Below are 18,328 nucleotides of genomic sequence, written 5' to 3' on the forward strand. Positions count from 1 at the left end.
GCATCGGGTTTACAGGAGCTGCCAGGAAGGCCCAGGAACCCCAAATATTAAATCACTCCAAATAACCCAAACCCAGGAGCAGTTTCATACTTTATTAAGATTCCTAAGGAGCAGTGATGATCACAACTCTCCAGAAGACCTCTATCTGAGCCTAGTAGTCAGGGACACCTAACATCTGGTCATAGCTCAAGGTTTCTCAGCTGCAGCACTACTGATACTCAGGGCCAGATGATTCTCTGTGGTGGGAGCCTACGCACTAGATAGATTCCTGTAGCACTACACCCCAGTTACAACAACCAAAAACGTCTCAGACATTGCAAATGTTCCCTGGAGAGCAAAATGGCTCTCAGCTGAGAACCACTGGCGTAGCTGAAGTCCCAGAAAAAATATAGTAGAGACTGCATGCTACTGACCAACTTGCTTTCTTTTTCAATTCATGATTAATAGACCATTTCAGCAAACAGCTGGGTGACACCTCTAAAATCACTGGTCATCTGAGATAGTTCCATTTAAATTTACCCAATGGTTCTTGCTTTGAAACAAGAGTTCAAATTCTAACCCCTTTTATTCTGTTCATCGTTCTCAGTGCTCTGTTTCCATCAATTAAAACTGAATCATTTTGTCCTTGTCAATCTGAAAGAGAGTGGAGGCCACCCCAGAACTTCTCTTTCATTTCTGCCTTCCTGCGAAAGCAAATGATTCTCCTGTATTCTGTAACTCCTTTGGGCCTTTATTCTGATCAAAGTTGAGCAAAATTTGAGCTTGAAAGGGACTGAATGAAAAACCAGGACCGAGAGCAAATACAAATGTCCAACCATCTTTGGGTATTAAATACAGTGATAGGAAAATTCTACTGAGCTACATTCAGTCAATTAAACACACACAGACACACACACACACACACACACACACACACCAAAGAACAGGAAATAAAGCAGTGTTGGAAGGGAGACAATCCATTTAAGGAAGTAAATTAGGATTCTAAAACAGGAAAGAAAACACTGTCATGTACAGTCAGGTATCTTACTAACCCATAGGCAGAGATACCATCAGAAAGGTCTATGATGGAAGATTGACCCTTGCTTGTAAATGAGGCAAGATTACAAAGTAATGTAATTTCCTGGATAAACTGTGAGTAAGTAATTATCTCATCAAGGACTTCTGCTTCTGGTGGGCAATTAGATGGGAAAAAAAAGAAAAAAAACAGAGCCTTTCCTCTGTCTCAGAAACTCCTGCTGGAATACCAGAGGCTATTACTGCTTGACGTAGTATGTGTCTACTTGGGTTAAAAAAACAAGTCTTCAGAGAGGAAAACAATACCTGCCATCACCTAGTTTCTAAAGGGCTAATCTTGTGACTAAGTAAACTCACCTGGGACCTTAACTCTTAGTACATCAATGCACACGTCCCCTAAACTTTCCCACATCAGGACACCTTTACAAGGCACTTGATGTGGGACAGATTCTGGTAGAGAAGGTAGGTTTTAGAAGATAAAACTGGAATCTGACAATTATAATAAAATATAATCATTGATTAGAGAAGGATCCAAGACCACTCAATTGCCATCTGGGAACTCAGGTTGGGTGCAGCACCCAACCAAACTCCAAATTATTACTGAGTGGTATTTTGATTGAGAACATGAAGGGATGGTACCAGCTGATGGAAGAGAGGGGAAAAAATGAAAAGAATGAGAACCCAGATCACACCCATCCAAGAGGTCTTTTAAGAGTAACAGTAGGGCTTCCCTGGTGGCGCAGTGGTTGAGAGTCCGCCTGCTGATGCAGGGGACACGGGTTCGTGCCCCGGTCCGGGAGGATCCCACGTGCCGCGGAGCGGCTGGGCCCGTGAGCCATGGCCGCTGAGCCTGCGCGTCCGGAGCCTGTGCTCCGCAACGGGAGAGGCCACAACGGTGAGAGGACCGCGTACCGAGAAAAAAAAAAAAAAAGAAGAGTAACAATAGAAGAAGTAAAAACAGAGGTGCCCAGCAACTCATCAAATTTTGTAGGAATGTTTCCCAAACTTTTCTTGGGAACCATTGCATTAGATGTTCTAAAGAGTTAATAAATCTTCCAGAATTTTCCACACCTTAAGCAGAACTTACTTCCTCCACAAGATCTTGTCTAAATTAATATATAACTTACTAGCAATTGTCCATGCTAGAGCATAAGGTAAGCAAGCTTAGTAAGTGGGCAGCATTTCTTGATTTAAAATTAAGACGATGTTAATAATACTATAAAATTAGCTTATGTAGAATGTAGTTTGATTTAAATTATGTGCTATGCAATATCAAGTTTATAAATTAAATGTGGGTAGTTTGGAATAAAACAGTAAGAATGAACGGAAAATTTATTGAAAAAATAAATGGTATTTTTCCCAGCAAAATAACATTCCTTTGCCTTCGCATTTTAAATGAGATTAACATCTTTCTATCCGAATTGAGGGGTTTGTTTCAAACTCATTTCCTGGTATATAAGGAAAAAGGGAGGGTTGGCTTCTATGATAATTGGCATAATAAAAACAGTAAGATTACAGCAAAATTAAGCATTGGCTGGCTGGAATTGACATTTTTCTCATGACAACGGCATTAGAGTAAATGATGGTGAATATATACAATTTACTCATTAGAATAAAAATACCCACCACCAGATGGAAATTCATTACACCCAAGAATAAGTGTTCAGAATAACATTTTTCTGGGAGTAGATTCTTTCAGGAGTTACTGGAAGTGGATGATTTCAATAGTCTACTGATGGTTTTGATGTCATCTTGGTCTTTTCCTTTTTCCTTTTCCTTTTCATGTGCATCTGAATTTCTAAATAGAGTCCCCAACTACTTATCTTGTGACAAATGTGTATTTTTTCCACCTCTACTTCCAGTTTTCACAATTGCTTCCACTAGGCCACAAGGAAAGGATAGCTGCGTAAAGAAATAACGGATGCTGACCAGACTGCCGGTGTGCAGTGTTTCTGGGGAGATCCCCTTTTAGTCTCCTTTCTTCTCTTCAAGTTCAGTTAACTGGGGTCCCGCCCTGCTCCAGTTCCCCAGACAATTATGCCTACAGCTGGGGGCACAGCCGTGACCTCAGCCCCTGCACGGGGCAGGGGTGCTACTCCTTCGCTCCTGTACTCTCCCCCAAGGTGGCATCAGGAAGTGCGTTTGCCTCCCCACTCCTGCTTGCCCAGTCTGCTGTTTTCTTTCTTCACACCCTCACGCTGCCCTCAGCTCACTTACTCTGCCTTAGCTCCCTTTTGAGCCTAAACACTGGCCCGCCTGCCTAGGACTCTAAGAGCTGGCCTACCATTTGCCAAACCCCTGCTTCAGTGGCCAGCTCCTGCCTCCTTGTAGCTTCCGTCTGAAGACTGGGCGCATATGGGCAGAGCATGGTGGCATACGGCGGTGGAGTGGTGACTCCAGCTTGTCCTGAGCGCCTAGAGTGGCAGCTGTGTCTCAATGAATTATTTATTCCACCTATTTTATGCCATGGATAATGTCAGAGGGACTACACATGAAATTGTGAGAGATGTGCTTGGTTTCATTAATTGAATGGAGGATAAGAACGATAACGCGAAATTTTCAGGATCAGTTCAGCAGCTTTGGGACAAATCCCACTGACGTAAAACTAATAAAAGTAAATACACGATGTTAGCGCAGGGAGTTTATCCACTGTGATCCTGGATGGTCTTCAGGGGGTCTCTCTGCCCCCTGCAACTATACAGATATAGATTCACCTGTAGATGCATTTTTCTGGAGATAATATTCTCAAAACAGAACATGATCTGAATAAGTTAGAAACCATTCTCCTCATTCATCTGCTCATTTGATAACTGTTGCTTCCAAGGCACACAGAGATTGTCCTGAAAGGCAGATAGAAGGATCGCACCCCCTTATCGGAAAGGTTTCTGTGGCCCAGCACCACTCTCCAGATAAGATGCAAGCATGGCAGACCCAGAACCAGCGTGCGGATCTGGCCTCAGCCGGCCGCTGCCTGTCCAGGTTCATCAACACACACAGACCCTGCGGACAGACTGAGGGCTCACAGTTCCCGAGGGCACCATGGCCATACTCCCCTTCATCGGCAAGGTGTCCCACCCCCACCTAACAGTGGAAGGCTCACCTAGCAGCCCTTCCTTTGTAAAACCTTCCTGACGCCAGTCTCCATCAGCTAACGCCATCCTTGTTCTTACAGCAACCTGAGTACACCTCTCTCACAGCACATACCCTCTCCCACTATCAATATATATTTGCTTATCTCTGGGCTTATCACTCCTGGGGAAGCCCTCCCCCTGCATAGCTCTTTTTTTTTTTTTGTGGTACGCGGGCCTCTCACTGCTGTGGCCTCTCTCGTTGCGGAGCACAGGCTCCGGACGTGCAGGCTCAGCGGCCATGGCTCACGGGCCCAGCCGCTCCACGGCATGTGGGATCTTCCCAGACTGGGGCACGAACCCGTGTCCCCTGCATCGGCAGGCGGACTCTCAACCACTGCGCCACCAGGGAAGCCCTACATAGCTCTTTGAAGGTAAAATTCTTCTGCCTTCACAATCCTCAGTCCTAAAACTCCTCCCAAAACATTCTAGTTTCTCCACAAATGTTTGCTATATGAATGAACAAATGAATGAATGAAACTTGAATTACAGACTAGTAAAGAGAAACCACTGAACATCTCCTATAGTCCAATATTATATTTTATAGCTAAAACAGGTCACCCAGGATACCACATAGCTAGCTGGCTTGTGACAGAGGCCAGGACTAGGAACCTGCTTCTGATTCCAATGATATTTCTTTCATGCTCCAGGGCTTTATGTCTTTGCTCTGGGAAAAAAAAAAATCACAAACACTTTTTTCTTTTCAAAGCATAAAGTGTAACTGCTGCCCGCACAACAGTTCCGAGGGGAGGGAGCTGCCCCTCACCTCTCCACAAGGATTACTCTGCCCGACACCTTTTCAAGCGATCTATAATTCGCAGATTTGGTAAGAGTGAGTGCATCACCAGAGAAGTCCTTGATGTTTACTGGAGAGAGAGAGAGAGAGAGAGAGAGGAAGCAGAAGGAAGTGGAGGAGAGAAGCAGGGAAGAAGAGAGGGGGGTAAAGGAGGAAACAGGAGAAGAGGGGAAAGGAGAGGAGAGAAAAATTTTAAGCAAATTTTTAAGACACCAGTTGAAGCCTGATTACCTGAATATACATAAATGACACTCAAATCCTCAGTTATTTGTACCTCAAGTAAAAACTAAATCTCAAGTTATCTCAAGTACAAAATAAACCAACGATTATGGTAACCCAAGCACACTTTCTGGAAAACAGGAAGTTTGGTTCAGTATCCAGTGAAGACTGAGCAAAGCGATACCCCACAAGCACGGTGGTGGCCGCGAACCAGTCTGCTGGGCTGTCCTGAGCCACTCTGCATTCGCTTTCTGGACAGTTCCAAGGGGAGTATCACAGTACCACTATGTTTTCATTCCCTCTGCAAGCCTGTAGTTGCTTCTCTTCTCCAATTCACCACAACACACTAAAGATAAAAATGTTTTCCCCCGTATCACATAACTACTGTCCATTGCACTAAAAGTGCCAAGAAGTAGAATGGACACCGGGATGGAGAGGAAAATAACTGTCCATATTCTAAGCCATTCTGTAAATAGGCTGAATCCTACCCAGCCACTTGATCTGTCCCCAGGGCAGCCAGTCCTTTCTCATCTCCTGTGGTTAGATGTGGGACACCTCTGCTTCCTGTGCTCTCCCCTGCCCCATTCCCCTTCTCTGAATACCACCTCTTTCACCTCATGGCTCCCCTTCCTAACTCCTGCAGAGATGGGAGCAGTCCCTCCCAGGGCTCCCATAGTGCCGGCATTGTAACTCTTTCCCTGTCTCTGCTCAATACACTGTCAGCTACTGAAGGGCAGAAACTGTGTTCATAGGAGACACTCAAAAATATCTGAAAAACGGATAATTTAGACTGTTTTACAAATAAAATGCATGTAATTTGAGTTTAGATCAGTATCTGGGGAAAACGGAAAAGGGCAGAGGGTGCCTGGTAAGATCCATCAGGGCTGTCCTACAATAGGGCTCAACTAAGCACCAAAAGCAAAGCACAAGTTCTGTAAGAGGCAATTAGAGGATTCTGCACAACATTTAAGGAGATTTACCCTTGGCTTCTTGGCTGGTATAAAAAGTTTTAATTCAGCCTCGGCTGCAGGTTGTAGAGAAAAATCTTTGAGATATTTAAACCAATCACTGTGCTCTCAGTTATAAAGAAATGAGAAAAAAACAAAAGTAAATGAAAACCAATATGAATGTAGCATCTTTAAAGAATAATAAATTTGCTGGAACCAGCACCCAAATAGCAGTTCCCAAGATGTCACTATGTAATTATAGCTCATAAGCGAAGCGTATGTCTTGCATATTCCAAAATAACCCGTTACACTACCCCCTTTTTTCCCTAACTTGGGAGAGAAAGATGACAGCAGGCCTCAAAAATAATAACTAAATGGTTCCTTACTAACAAGGGTGGCTATCAGCTTTCAATGTCCAATATTTTCTATAAATATATCACACATAAAGAAATCTGCAAGTGTATTCCTAGAATTCAAATTACCCTTAGTCTATTTTCAGGGATTTTCATAACAAATCCCTGAAAATGATCTTTTCATTAGAGACAAAATGGTTTTTTTTCTCTTGAATTTCAAATAAAGAGGAGATTATTACCATGCAAATAGAGGGTAACCAACAGGTTTTGCTGGGTCGGGGATATGGCGGACTCTTTCTGCCCATGGCCTCGTAGGTGTGACCATCCTAAATAACTCACAAATGAGATGAACGGCTTCATTAGCGAGTGGTACCAGGAGTCGTGGAGGGTTGGTATTCATCTCAGTCCCCTGAGGTTAGGCTGCGTAGAAGCAGTGGGCTCATGCACTCACCCCGTATCAGCTGGGGCTGAGGCCTGGGTAAATTCCACTGGACAAACAGATTTGAACATTATAAAGCAGAGGCTGATCTTCAGTATGACATAGCTGGGGAAAACTGCCCTTCATGGATAGTACAAGAAGGACTTGTACTGTTTTTAATATTTTAAATACTCAAGATAAAACATTTTAAGGTTCATACGTCAAAAATAAACATTTTAAATGCTTAACATAAAATATTTAGATTAAACAATCTAAAACTTTTCAGAAGCAATAACTTACCATCTAAAATGGAAATAAAAATTCAAAATTGTTATTTTCCACCTTTTATTGTTTGGCCCTCCCTTGCAAGTGATGAAACTCAGAAAGTTTTACTTTTCATTCCATCTTCATTCTGTCCCTGTGAGGAGCTATAATAAAGGAAAATGGTGCTACAATCCCTATTGCTGAGAATCTTTCAGCATTACTGTCTCGAAATAGGCAGGTGTTTATTTTAGATGGTCTTTCTAAAATTCCTCGGAGGGATGATCACTTGTGATAATTTTTTATGTAAATGTAGCTCTAAGAAAACTTCATGACTTCTTTTATTAAATCATGTAATAATAATCTAATATAGCCAATTATAGCCAAAATTTAGCACCTACTAAGAGGTAGGCATATGGTAGGCAGTGGACACGCAGAAGTAACACATTTTCATTGGTATTTGGGCTTTTTATGAGGACTCCAAATAGTTCACTTTTACATGTATTTTATTGATGCTTTCACTCCATATCATCTTAGGAATCAGTGATTTATTTTTTAAAAGGAGATTTGATAAATATTCCTTTGGTGTTAAGCAAAGAAGACTTTTCATTTTAAAGATAGGAAAAAGGAATATAGGGCTTCCCTGGTGGCACAGTGGTTAAGAATCCACCTGCCAATGCAGGGGACACGGGTTCGAGCCCTGGTCCAGGAAGATCCCACATGCCGCAGAGCAACTAAGCCCCTGCGCCACAACTACTGAGCCTGCACTCTAGAGCCTGCGAGCCACAACTACTGAGCCCGTGTGCCACAACTACTGAGGCCATGAGCCACAACTACTGAAGCCCGCGTGCCTAGAGCACGTGCTCCACAACAAGCAAAGCCACCACAATGAGAAGCCCGTGCACCGCAAGGAAGAGTAGCCCCCGCTCGCCGCAACTAGAGAAAGCCCGCGTGCAGCAACGAAGACCCAACACAGCCTATAAATAAATAAATAAATAAATTTTAAAAATTTAAAAAAAAAAAGGAATATAGGCGGTGAAAATTACATGGTACTATGATTTAAGAACATAACAAAAATTCGGTCCCAAGTGCTAAGGGTTTATATACTATCACGTTTCCTTCACTCTTCAAAAAACATGAGAGGCACTCACAGTGGAGATAATATCTGTTGTGCATGAAGATTAGAGAGATTATGAGATTAATAAATGCCGATATGCTCATTTTATGCCAACTTTTATTAAAACATATACCTAACAGCTTATTAGTATTGATAGTTTGATGCTGTGGATTTTCACAGAACCTGAAATAATACTGTTTTTAGATAATAAGTATTGGTAAAGATAAAAATATTTCTAGTACAGTGCTTCAGGATATAAAATTGCCTTTAATTCATGAACTATTATTAAAATTCAGAATTCAAAAAAAAAACAGCCTAGAGGGAAAATCACAGTAAACACTCTTACACGGTATAATGATTTAATCTCTTGTATAGATGGCTCTGTTTTAGGTAACAGCAAAAAGTTCAAGAACCAGAAATGTTTGTCATTTACACGCAGACCCCATCAGAAGCTTTAACCCAGTCTTTCCAAATCTGGCTGCGATCAGAATCACTGGGGTGGGGGTGAGTGGGGCTTATAAAAAGATACCCACAGGCTGCACCCCTGCAGGGTTTTTTTTTCAGTACTACTCTGGGTTACTCCTGGCCCTCTGGATTTTTAGAAGAGCTCCCTATGTACTTCTGAGGTGCAGTCAGTTTAGGGAACCAAGTTTGATGGATTAAGAAAGAGTTTGAATCAGCTCTGCCATTTACCATTCCTGAGACGTTGGACAGCTTAAGACCGTCTAAACTTCATGACACTCATCTATAAAAGGAAGGAAAAAATACCTTTCTTAGAAGAGTCTTACTTGGATTACATAGGATAATGAAATGTAGAGTACTGACACCAACACAAAATCGATGCTGGGGGTAGTGGGGGAGCGATAAACTGGGAGATCTGGATTGACATGTATGCACTACTATATATAAAACAGATTACTAATAAGGACCCACTGTATAGTACAGGGAACTCTACTCAATACTCTGTAATGGCCTATATGGGAAAAGAATCTAAAAAAGAGTAGAGTATGTACATATGTATAACTGATTCACTTTGCTGTACACCTGAAACTAATGCAACATTGTAAATCAACTATACCCCAATAAAAATTATAAAAAAAAATTTTTTTAATAAAAAAGGGAGGGATTATAGTGGTCTGCTCACTGGACTGTCCTCTGATGAAGATGTGGAAGTATCTTACACCATGCTCATAGGCTCAGGCTTTTATAAGAGGCAAATTGATTTAATTAATGAATACATCTGTATTAAATAAAGATAAGGTTGGCTATCTCCTTCTCAAAAAAAAAAAAAAGTCAATGCTCAGAAAAGGTTTGCATCCTTTCTTTCCTCTCTTTCCCTAAAATTAGTACCTACTATTGACATTGAGGCATACTTGCAGTTCTCTAACTTTGTGAAGTAATATTATGCAGGCTTCCATTTAAAGCATGAAAGGTGGCCAAAAATAAATGTCCTGCCCATTTCAGCTGATTGAGCTATATGACCACCAGGCCATCTGTGTTTGTTCTAGGGGAATTCCAGACACTATAAAAATACTTATATAAACCAAGTAAGCCCAAGGGCCTCTTGCGGCATCATTCAGGCTTCCAGCAGAAAACAACACACTTCAACTGGGTAATTTGAGAAGGGGGTCTATAGAGGCGTTGTTTACAAGAGTCCAGGCAGGACGTATAGAAACCACAAGGGATAGTAACAGGACCCTGGAACTGAAGATGGGGATCAGAGGGTTCCTACCACACCTGAGCCAAAGGGGCAAGGCAGTAAGTGATTATTCAAACCTGGAGTCAGACGACCCCTCTCACAGAAGCTATGACCTTTCGTCAAGGGACACAGCTGGCCCACAGTGACACTTCAGGATGACAGTATGAGGAAGAAGTCCCCAACCTCACTTCCTGCTGGTTGCTTGCTAATGCTGCCCATTGGTCAAAGGTCAAGATTGGCCTTCCAGGCAGGACGAAGAAGAGCTAAGAGGAGACTGGAGTGGAAAAGGGAAGGCATCCCACACAGTCCTATGTTCTTCTCTCAGTAATCCAAAGAAACTTGGACCCCCACCACAAATTAATTTAAAAAATAGCTCTTTTTTTAAAGACTTTTTTGATGTGGACCATTTTTAAAGTCTTTATTGAACTTGTTACAATATTGCTTCTGTGTTTTTATGTTTTGGTTTTTTTGGCCGTGAGGCATGTGGGATCTTAGCTCCCCGACCAGGGATCGAACCTGCACCCCCTGCACTGGAAGGCAAAGTCTTAACCACTGGACCACCAGGGAAGTCCCAGAAAGACAGTTCTAATATTTACTTGTCTTTCAAAAACATTAAAAGAAATCCAATTCATAACCAAAACACAATTTAAAAATGGCTTTTCACTCTTCCTCTCCCGTTCTAGCAAATCAGACAAAATTAAAGGATAAAAGGATAAACACATTGAAGAGAAAATAATTGTCACAGAAGATGAAAAAAACCTTCAAATGTGGAAAGTTGATATTCCTGAAGGAAACAAAAAATGAAAAAGAAAAAAATTAGATTAATGAAAGAAATATTTCTTAAAATAAATGACTTGAAAGTAAACAGTCGTGCTTAATTTACAAAGAAATTACTCAGAAGTATAAAGACTGAATATTCTGGTGAAGATATTGGGCCTCGAGGAAAAAGGTGAAATTTCCAGTTAAAACTATTGGGTTAGAATGATGCCCGAAAGTCAGACAACTGACTTGGAACTCGACCACATCCTACTCTGGGAGCTTCTCAGTGAGAGTCAGAGAATTTTCCATCCTTGTACCTCCAGCACCTGACACTCTGCTTAGCACACTGTAATGTAGGAAAAGCAAATTCAGGAGCATTTCAGATAGACCTTAGACATGTCCATGTCAATTTTCAATGTCCAACACAGTGGAGAGGTGAAAAAATATATGACTCCCAAATTTTATACTCTGCCAGGATTTTGAGTCAAGTATATAGACAAAAGAAATGAATTTTTAGACATTCAAAGACATAAGGAATCTATTGGTGAGTCTTTAAAAAATTATATACCATACATATAAATATTATACGTATTTATACATATATACACACATATATATCCAACCAAATGATAAATCATAATGTGTGCTATATGAAAGATTAGTGCTGAATCAATATAAATGAAAAAATATATCTGAATAAATATGGGAATTATAGTATAGAATGCAAATGTTATAATCCTTGACAATGTAAAAATAATAATTTAAAATCCTAAAATTATGAAGTAAAGGAAAATGTAAACATTAATGACTGTCTCATTTTTCAAGGCAGGGAGAAATTGTATGAAGTTAATAATCAAGAAATGATTATCCAAATTTATTATCTAAGAATATTTTAAAAACCACCAGAAGAGACCAGTTAGTCCAGCTGGCATTTTTTTTATACCCTAAAAAGCACAAAAAAGAATACAGTCAACTTAACTAAGAATAGATCAGAAGGGAAGCAATAAATCATGAAATGCAGCATCCTAAGACATTAGAATAGGACCAAATAAACTTATGAAAACAAGAAATGTAAACGAAAGAAAATCAATTCTTAAAAGAGAAAAACGTTGCAATAGTGAAAAACTGAAAGCAATATGTGTCCATCCTTATGGGCACAAACTGTATGCACTCTGAGGAAGAGATCTGGTCTGTGCTGTTTACTGCATCCCTAGCAGCCAATCTAGGTCAGGACATTGCAGGAACTCAACCTGACTTATGGGCATCACTCTAACACAATAATTTTGACTGGAAATTTCACCTTTTTCCTCTAGGTCCAATAACTTCACCAGAATATTCAGTCTTTATACTTCTGAGTAATTTCTTTGTAAATTAAGCATGACTGTTTAATTTCAAGTCATTTATTTTAAGAAATATTTCTTTCGTTAATCTAATTAACTCTTTAAGGGTTAGTGGAATATTCATAATAATCCATACAAAGGAATAATGTGTAGCTGTGAAAAACAATAAGAAAGATCTAAAAATGACAAATGGGAAAAGTTTTGCATGATTTTGTAATTAAGTGAAAAGAGAACACTGCAGAATAATGATCTCATTTGTCTAAAAACAAGATATGTAGATACTATATAAAAGTTATATAAGTAATACTACGTTATACACACATATAATGTTGTTTACATAGAAAAATGTCTAAATTATATATAAACTGTGTAAGAAAATCTCAATAGAGGTTCCAACGAAGGAAACAGGGAATAACGGAAGACGGAGGAGAAGAATTTTACTCTTCATTCCTGACCTGTCATGTTTCAACTTTTTAGGATGAACATGTTAATTTTATAATTTAAATCATTTAAAGTAAAAACAAAAACTACCAATGTCATCTGGAAATTTCTAGCACTGTTCCTTAGGTCACTAAAATATACAAGGAGAAGCACACTATATTATTCAAATAGAGACAAATTAAGAAAACTATTTACATCAAAAATCTGGCTAATCTTATGGTAAGTCTAATGATAAATTCGCCATAGCAACCAATTTAATTGCTTCCATAGCAAGATGGTTCAGTGGGTCACCAAGAAGATAGAGACGTCATTTATGTTACAGAGATAAGCTTTAGATTCTTATACTCTACCACCTAATAATTAACAATCTGGAGAGACAGAACCTTCTCTCTAAGTGTTCAAATAACATTCAACTGAGAAAAACATAATTCAAGCCTCATGTTTGGTTCATACAAAAAATGTGGTCTGAAACAGACAGTAAAAAGTTAGGCACAAATGTGCATTAAAACGAAAACCAACTCATCAGGAAAAACAAAAGCCCTGAAGTGCTAGGTAGAGTCCAACTGGACATATGTGAACTCAACAGTTAAGGCAATGTCCGTGAATATATCACAAACTGCAAGGATCAGCAATAGACTACAGGTGTAAAACAAAGTCCTTTTTATTACCTCTAAAAATGTCTCTCAACATGGAAAGCACAGGCAGCTTATTTTGGGAAGACAATAGAGAATGTAATTCTACTTTTCATATTAGACGGGTTATTATATGAAGAATGTGATCAACTTTTCAACACCTCTTATGAAGACAGTATTAGGAAAAATGAGTTTAAACTATATGATAGAGAATTTTGTTCAGACAGAAGTGGGAAGGTGCTGAGTTTCTAGGGTAAATCAAATGACCACCCTGGAAATCTTTTTTAAAAATGGATGGATAGCACTCATTTAGAACCCCAAGGTTATAATGGCGTCAATGAGCTAGAGACCTGAGCAGGGGTGTGCACCTGACCACACCTGAGTCTGGGAACTCCTCCCAGACAAGGAATGGTTTTTCACCGTCATTGGCCACTGGCACCTAGCACTGTGCCTGATCAAGTAAAAAAAATTCTCTGGTGACAAATTTGTACAAATTTGAAATAGAATTAATCTACCATCTGACAAAAGAAGGGTAAATTTTCAAATAAAACATGTTATAAAATTATTTGCTACTTCAAGAAAATATAGAACGTTCAAAGAAAAAAATGACCCATTATCTGTTCACCTAAAAACAACCACATACTAAATGGCTTTTATTTTAATCTCTCTCTGCCTAAGACAGTTGATATATTTTAAGCTTGAACATAATATTACTTTGATTTTTTACTGTATTTTATGTCAGAAGCTTTCCCCATGTTATTGCATATTTTTCACATATCTTATTTTAAAATCTCTATCATATTACATGAAGTGATTTTACCACTGATGCCCAAAACATTTCCTTGTAGCTGGAAATTTAAGCTGTTTTCAATTCTTTATGGTTGCAAAATAATTATTACACAGAAATATTTTTCTAGTTAGGTTCATTTCCTTAGGACAGATTCTCACCAAACAGAATTACTTAGCAAATATATGTAAATTTTAAAGAATATTTATAAATATTTTCAAATTGCTTCCTAAGAAGTTAATCTGATAAAAAATATAAGTTGAATTTTAACTTACACACTTTCAAGTGAAAGTTAAATATACAGACATGTAAATATATAAGTACATATGCATATATTATATATAAATACATTACATTGCATTATATATCTTAGCTACTTGTTTTTCCTTCTTTCTGATTATCTGTTCAAGCTCTTTGATCATTTATTTGTCAATGTTTTTCTTATGTATTGTTATGAATTCATGATAGAGCAAATACATTAGTCCTTTGTTATTTTACAGCAAATGTTTGTGTACATATTTTTTTGTAAAGTTCTTTCAAAAATTTTTTATTTTGAATAAATTTCATTTAATACCAGTATTATTGTTGTTACTATTGAATAAATACACTGAAGTATTCCTTCCATGCTTATGCTATATATTAAAAGAAATGAAGGAATACTCTTGTACAACAAGTAGTTGACATGATTCATAATGGAAAAACTTTATGTATTCATATTAATTAATTAACTCTACATGCCCTGCAGATATATTATCATTTTTATCTTTTTCTATGGAAGAATGATTTGATCAATTGCCCTTGATTTTGTGGTAAATTCTCATCATAATTAAAGTTAAGATATAAAAGTATTGGTTCATTTGGTATCTGGTTTACTTTTTTCTCAGATTAAATTCTGAATCTTTGTCAAAACCTTTTTAAATATCTCATATTTGTTTGCCAGTTCTCCAGTACTCTCTCTTTCCTGCAAAATAAAACTCTATCATATGCCTCCTTCTCTTCATAATCCTCACTCTTGTCCATTTGCTATATTCCAGTCACACTGGTTCATAATTCTCCTCCCAGAGGCATTTCTGCCCATTTCTCAATATGGCAAACTCCAAACTATCATTTGAAGCTGCAATTAAATACCGTTTCTTCAGTGAATTCTTGTGAATAACCCCAGACAAGTGAGTTCCTGTGAGCGCCTGTGCCAATGGTTCACAAGCACTGAAACTGTTATCACACTGTACCATATGAATTCTTATGTGTCCATTTTCCTCACCAGACTAAAAGTTTAATAACTAGCACAGTATCCCGTTGTTCAATAAATATGCGATGAATGACGACCGTCTTTATCAAGTACTTTTGGATGCCTGTCTGATAGGCTGTCAAGTAGAGGGCGTGGCATAAAAATAATTCTAAAAATTAATCAGATATTTCCTTTTCTTCCATCTCAACTCCCACCTCCTTAGACGAGGCTGCCATCATTTCTCACCTGGCCCCCGCTGGGGGTCTCCTGCCTGGTCTCCGCTTCCTCTTTTGTCCAAACCCAAGGGTCCACTCATAACTGAGAAGAATCGTTTTAGAACATAAATGTGATCAGTCTCTCCTCTCCAATGGCTTCCAGTTGCATATAAAGCAAAATCCAGATTCCTTATCCTGGCCTAACAGCTCTCCATATGCTAACTTTGGACAACCTTTTTGACTCTCTCCCCTTTGCCCACTCCTTCAAGCCATTCCTTCTTCCCACCACCCGCCACCAATGCTTTTCCCCTGTAACTTCTTTTGGCTTCATTTTTATTATTTAAAAACTTTGAGTTTATGTCACAGACTCATAGACTAAAGTATCCCACATCTTTCTATTAGATCACCCCATGTTAATTCATGCATTTCTATTGTTTGCTTATTTGATTTCTTTTTGGCTTGTATATTCTTGTTTATTATTTGTCTCCCACCAGTAAAATGTAAGATCTATACATTTTTTTCATCATTGTAAACCCAGTGCTTGGCGCAAACTAGGTACATAGTAAATATTCCTAAATGAGTATACACAGTAACAGCATCGGCAGTAATAATACTAGCCAGCATTTACTGGATGGCAACTACACACAAAGTACTGTTCTAAATACTCCATATGTGTTAACCCATTTACTCCACACACAAATACATGCACACACAAAACTATGCAGTAGAAAATGCACACATCGATTACCCCCCATTTTAGAGATGGGAAAACTGAAAAGGAATGTTAAATAACTAGCTCAAAGACACAGATATTGAGTGACACAGCCAGAAGTTCAATTATGTCACACCGACAGGAGACCCCACTCCCTCAGCCATTGTACTACATGCATCTCATTTTAAAACAAGGTGACAAATTCATCAGAAAGATTTTTCTCCTAGTTTTAAATCTATTTTGATTTAATTTAAAAACATATCTGATGAGTTCAAAGAACATTTTTAAAAATAAAGCAGATTGAAATCATATCTTAAGACCTGTCAGGAGATAAACAAAAACCAGTGACAGGAGAACTAAATCCAACGCCTACCTACCCTTAGAAAAAGGGAAAGACTTTCTTTCCTTTTAGCTGAGGGGAATGCACAGGACTCTGCTGCATTGCATTATCTTGACAAAAATGTAGCAACATGACATATGGTGTGGTTCAAACCCGTGCTGAGTAACTTTTGGACAAGGACACTCAAAAATACACCTAACCTGGTTAATAATAGCAAACCACTGATCCGTCAACTAATGGTGTTTATAGGAAATAGAATTCACGAGAACAAGAAATAGCAGCATGAGACTGAATTAATCCACAACAGGTAATTTCCTTTTCTGTGCACAGCCTTCACCAAGAGGAAATCTGAAGATGTACCACCTGTTCAAATGTGCCTTTCAGAAGATTTAGAATGCCCTACCACCAAAATGACCAAAGGCATTCATTTATCTCACATGATAAGTTAGGTAACCATCGCATTGGCTGAAAGGTAAATTTTGTGATACAAAGAAGGATGGAGTAAAAAATAGTTACATTCTTAGTTCTTCATCTCTTCATTTTAGTAACAGATATTTTGTGTGTACTAACTTAAAACACCTGAAATTTAATATGCAAAAAGTAGTGATTTTTAATGCTTATCTATGGTCAAGCTATATTTCCAGGATGTATATTCATAGGAAATACTTTACTCATCTTAAAAGTCTTCAACTTTCCTTTCTTTCTGTACAGACCAAGCTTTAATACCCCTTTCAACACACACACACACACACACACACACACACACACACACACACTCTCTCTCTCTCTCTCTCTCTCTCTCTCTCTCTCTCTCTAAAAGGAGCTTTGGGTGGAAGAAATATTGAAAACCACTGCTTTAACCCATATCCTGGTCACGTCTGACTTGGTGTATTACATCTTTGATTCTCAGCTACAAGTGCAGGAAACATGCCTGTATACTTTATGCCCAATGCAGACGTTTTGTTTTTACTCATCGTTATTTAATAAATTTACATAATGGTAATCACAGCATTCAACTCATAAATACGTGTGAAATCCACAATAATTAAATGTATGTTGATCTATGTGAACAAGATTTTATGTTGCCTAGACAGAATCTCAGCATACCTTTGAAGCATTTTCTCCTGAGTGCCTGCTGGTATGTCCTCTGTCTTCACATTAAATGACAAAGGTGAACTATTTTCTCCATGGTGTGACCTCGTGGATAACACTCTCTGTAACACCTTGCAGAAGCCTCTGCCTCTTGACACATCTCTGTTTTCACTCTAAAATTATTAATGGTTCATCCTTGGTATTTTTATTAAACTAAAAATATACTGTCTAATGAATTTAAATCATGATGTCCGGACTAGGAGTTATTGACCTTCTCTTTTTTCACAATCTCTGAAAATTCTGCATTAAAACTAGAGGGATTCCTCTACTAATCCTCAGATTAAAAATAACTTGTGGAATATTCAAAAAGTAAAGAAGGTAAAAATGAATTTGAGACTAATGAGTTAAGCTCTCAGAGAGGAAGGCACTCCACTGGGAAACAACATAGCGATAATCCCAGTGCCTCACAGGGATCCTTGCAAAGAACAGCAGATGTAGAATTTGGGTCTCAGACTTCTGTGACTGACAAACTCCCAGATTTTAGAACAGAAATGACACTTCTAAAATCCCGCGCTGTGATGTGAATCCAGATTCTGGACCCTCAAAGGAGATTTCCCTTCCCAATGACCACCTCTGCTTAGCCCAATAAACTCTTCTGCCTTGAATTTAACTCCTTGTAAAATCTGCCCAAGACTAGGAAAAAGGAAAAATTATTTAAAGTGATTTTTGGCATATTAACTTTTAAGTGATCTAAATTCACTTTGCAAATTGAATGGAACCGATACAATCCCAGCTGTGTATCAGTGACAATCTAACACAGATAATAATGA

The 18,328-nt window shown here is 38.6% G+C and overlaps 1 protein-coding gene across 3 annotated transcripts in view; it reads right to left on the minus strand.

The window, feature by feature from the left end:
- Positions 1-18,328, minus strand: part of FGF14 (fibroblast growth factor 14) — a 637,037-nt gene that overhangs the window by 500,305 nt on the left and 118,404 nt on the right. The window lies entirely within an intron of this gene.

The sequence above is a fragment of the Globicephala melas genome, chromosome 18, assembly GCF_963455315.2.
Source record: "Globicephala melas chromosome 18, mGloMel1.2, whole genome shotgun sequence".
Taxonomy (NCBI): domain Eukaryota; kingdom Metazoa; phylum Chordata; class Mammalia; order Artiodactyla; family Delphinidae; genus Globicephala; species Globicephala melas.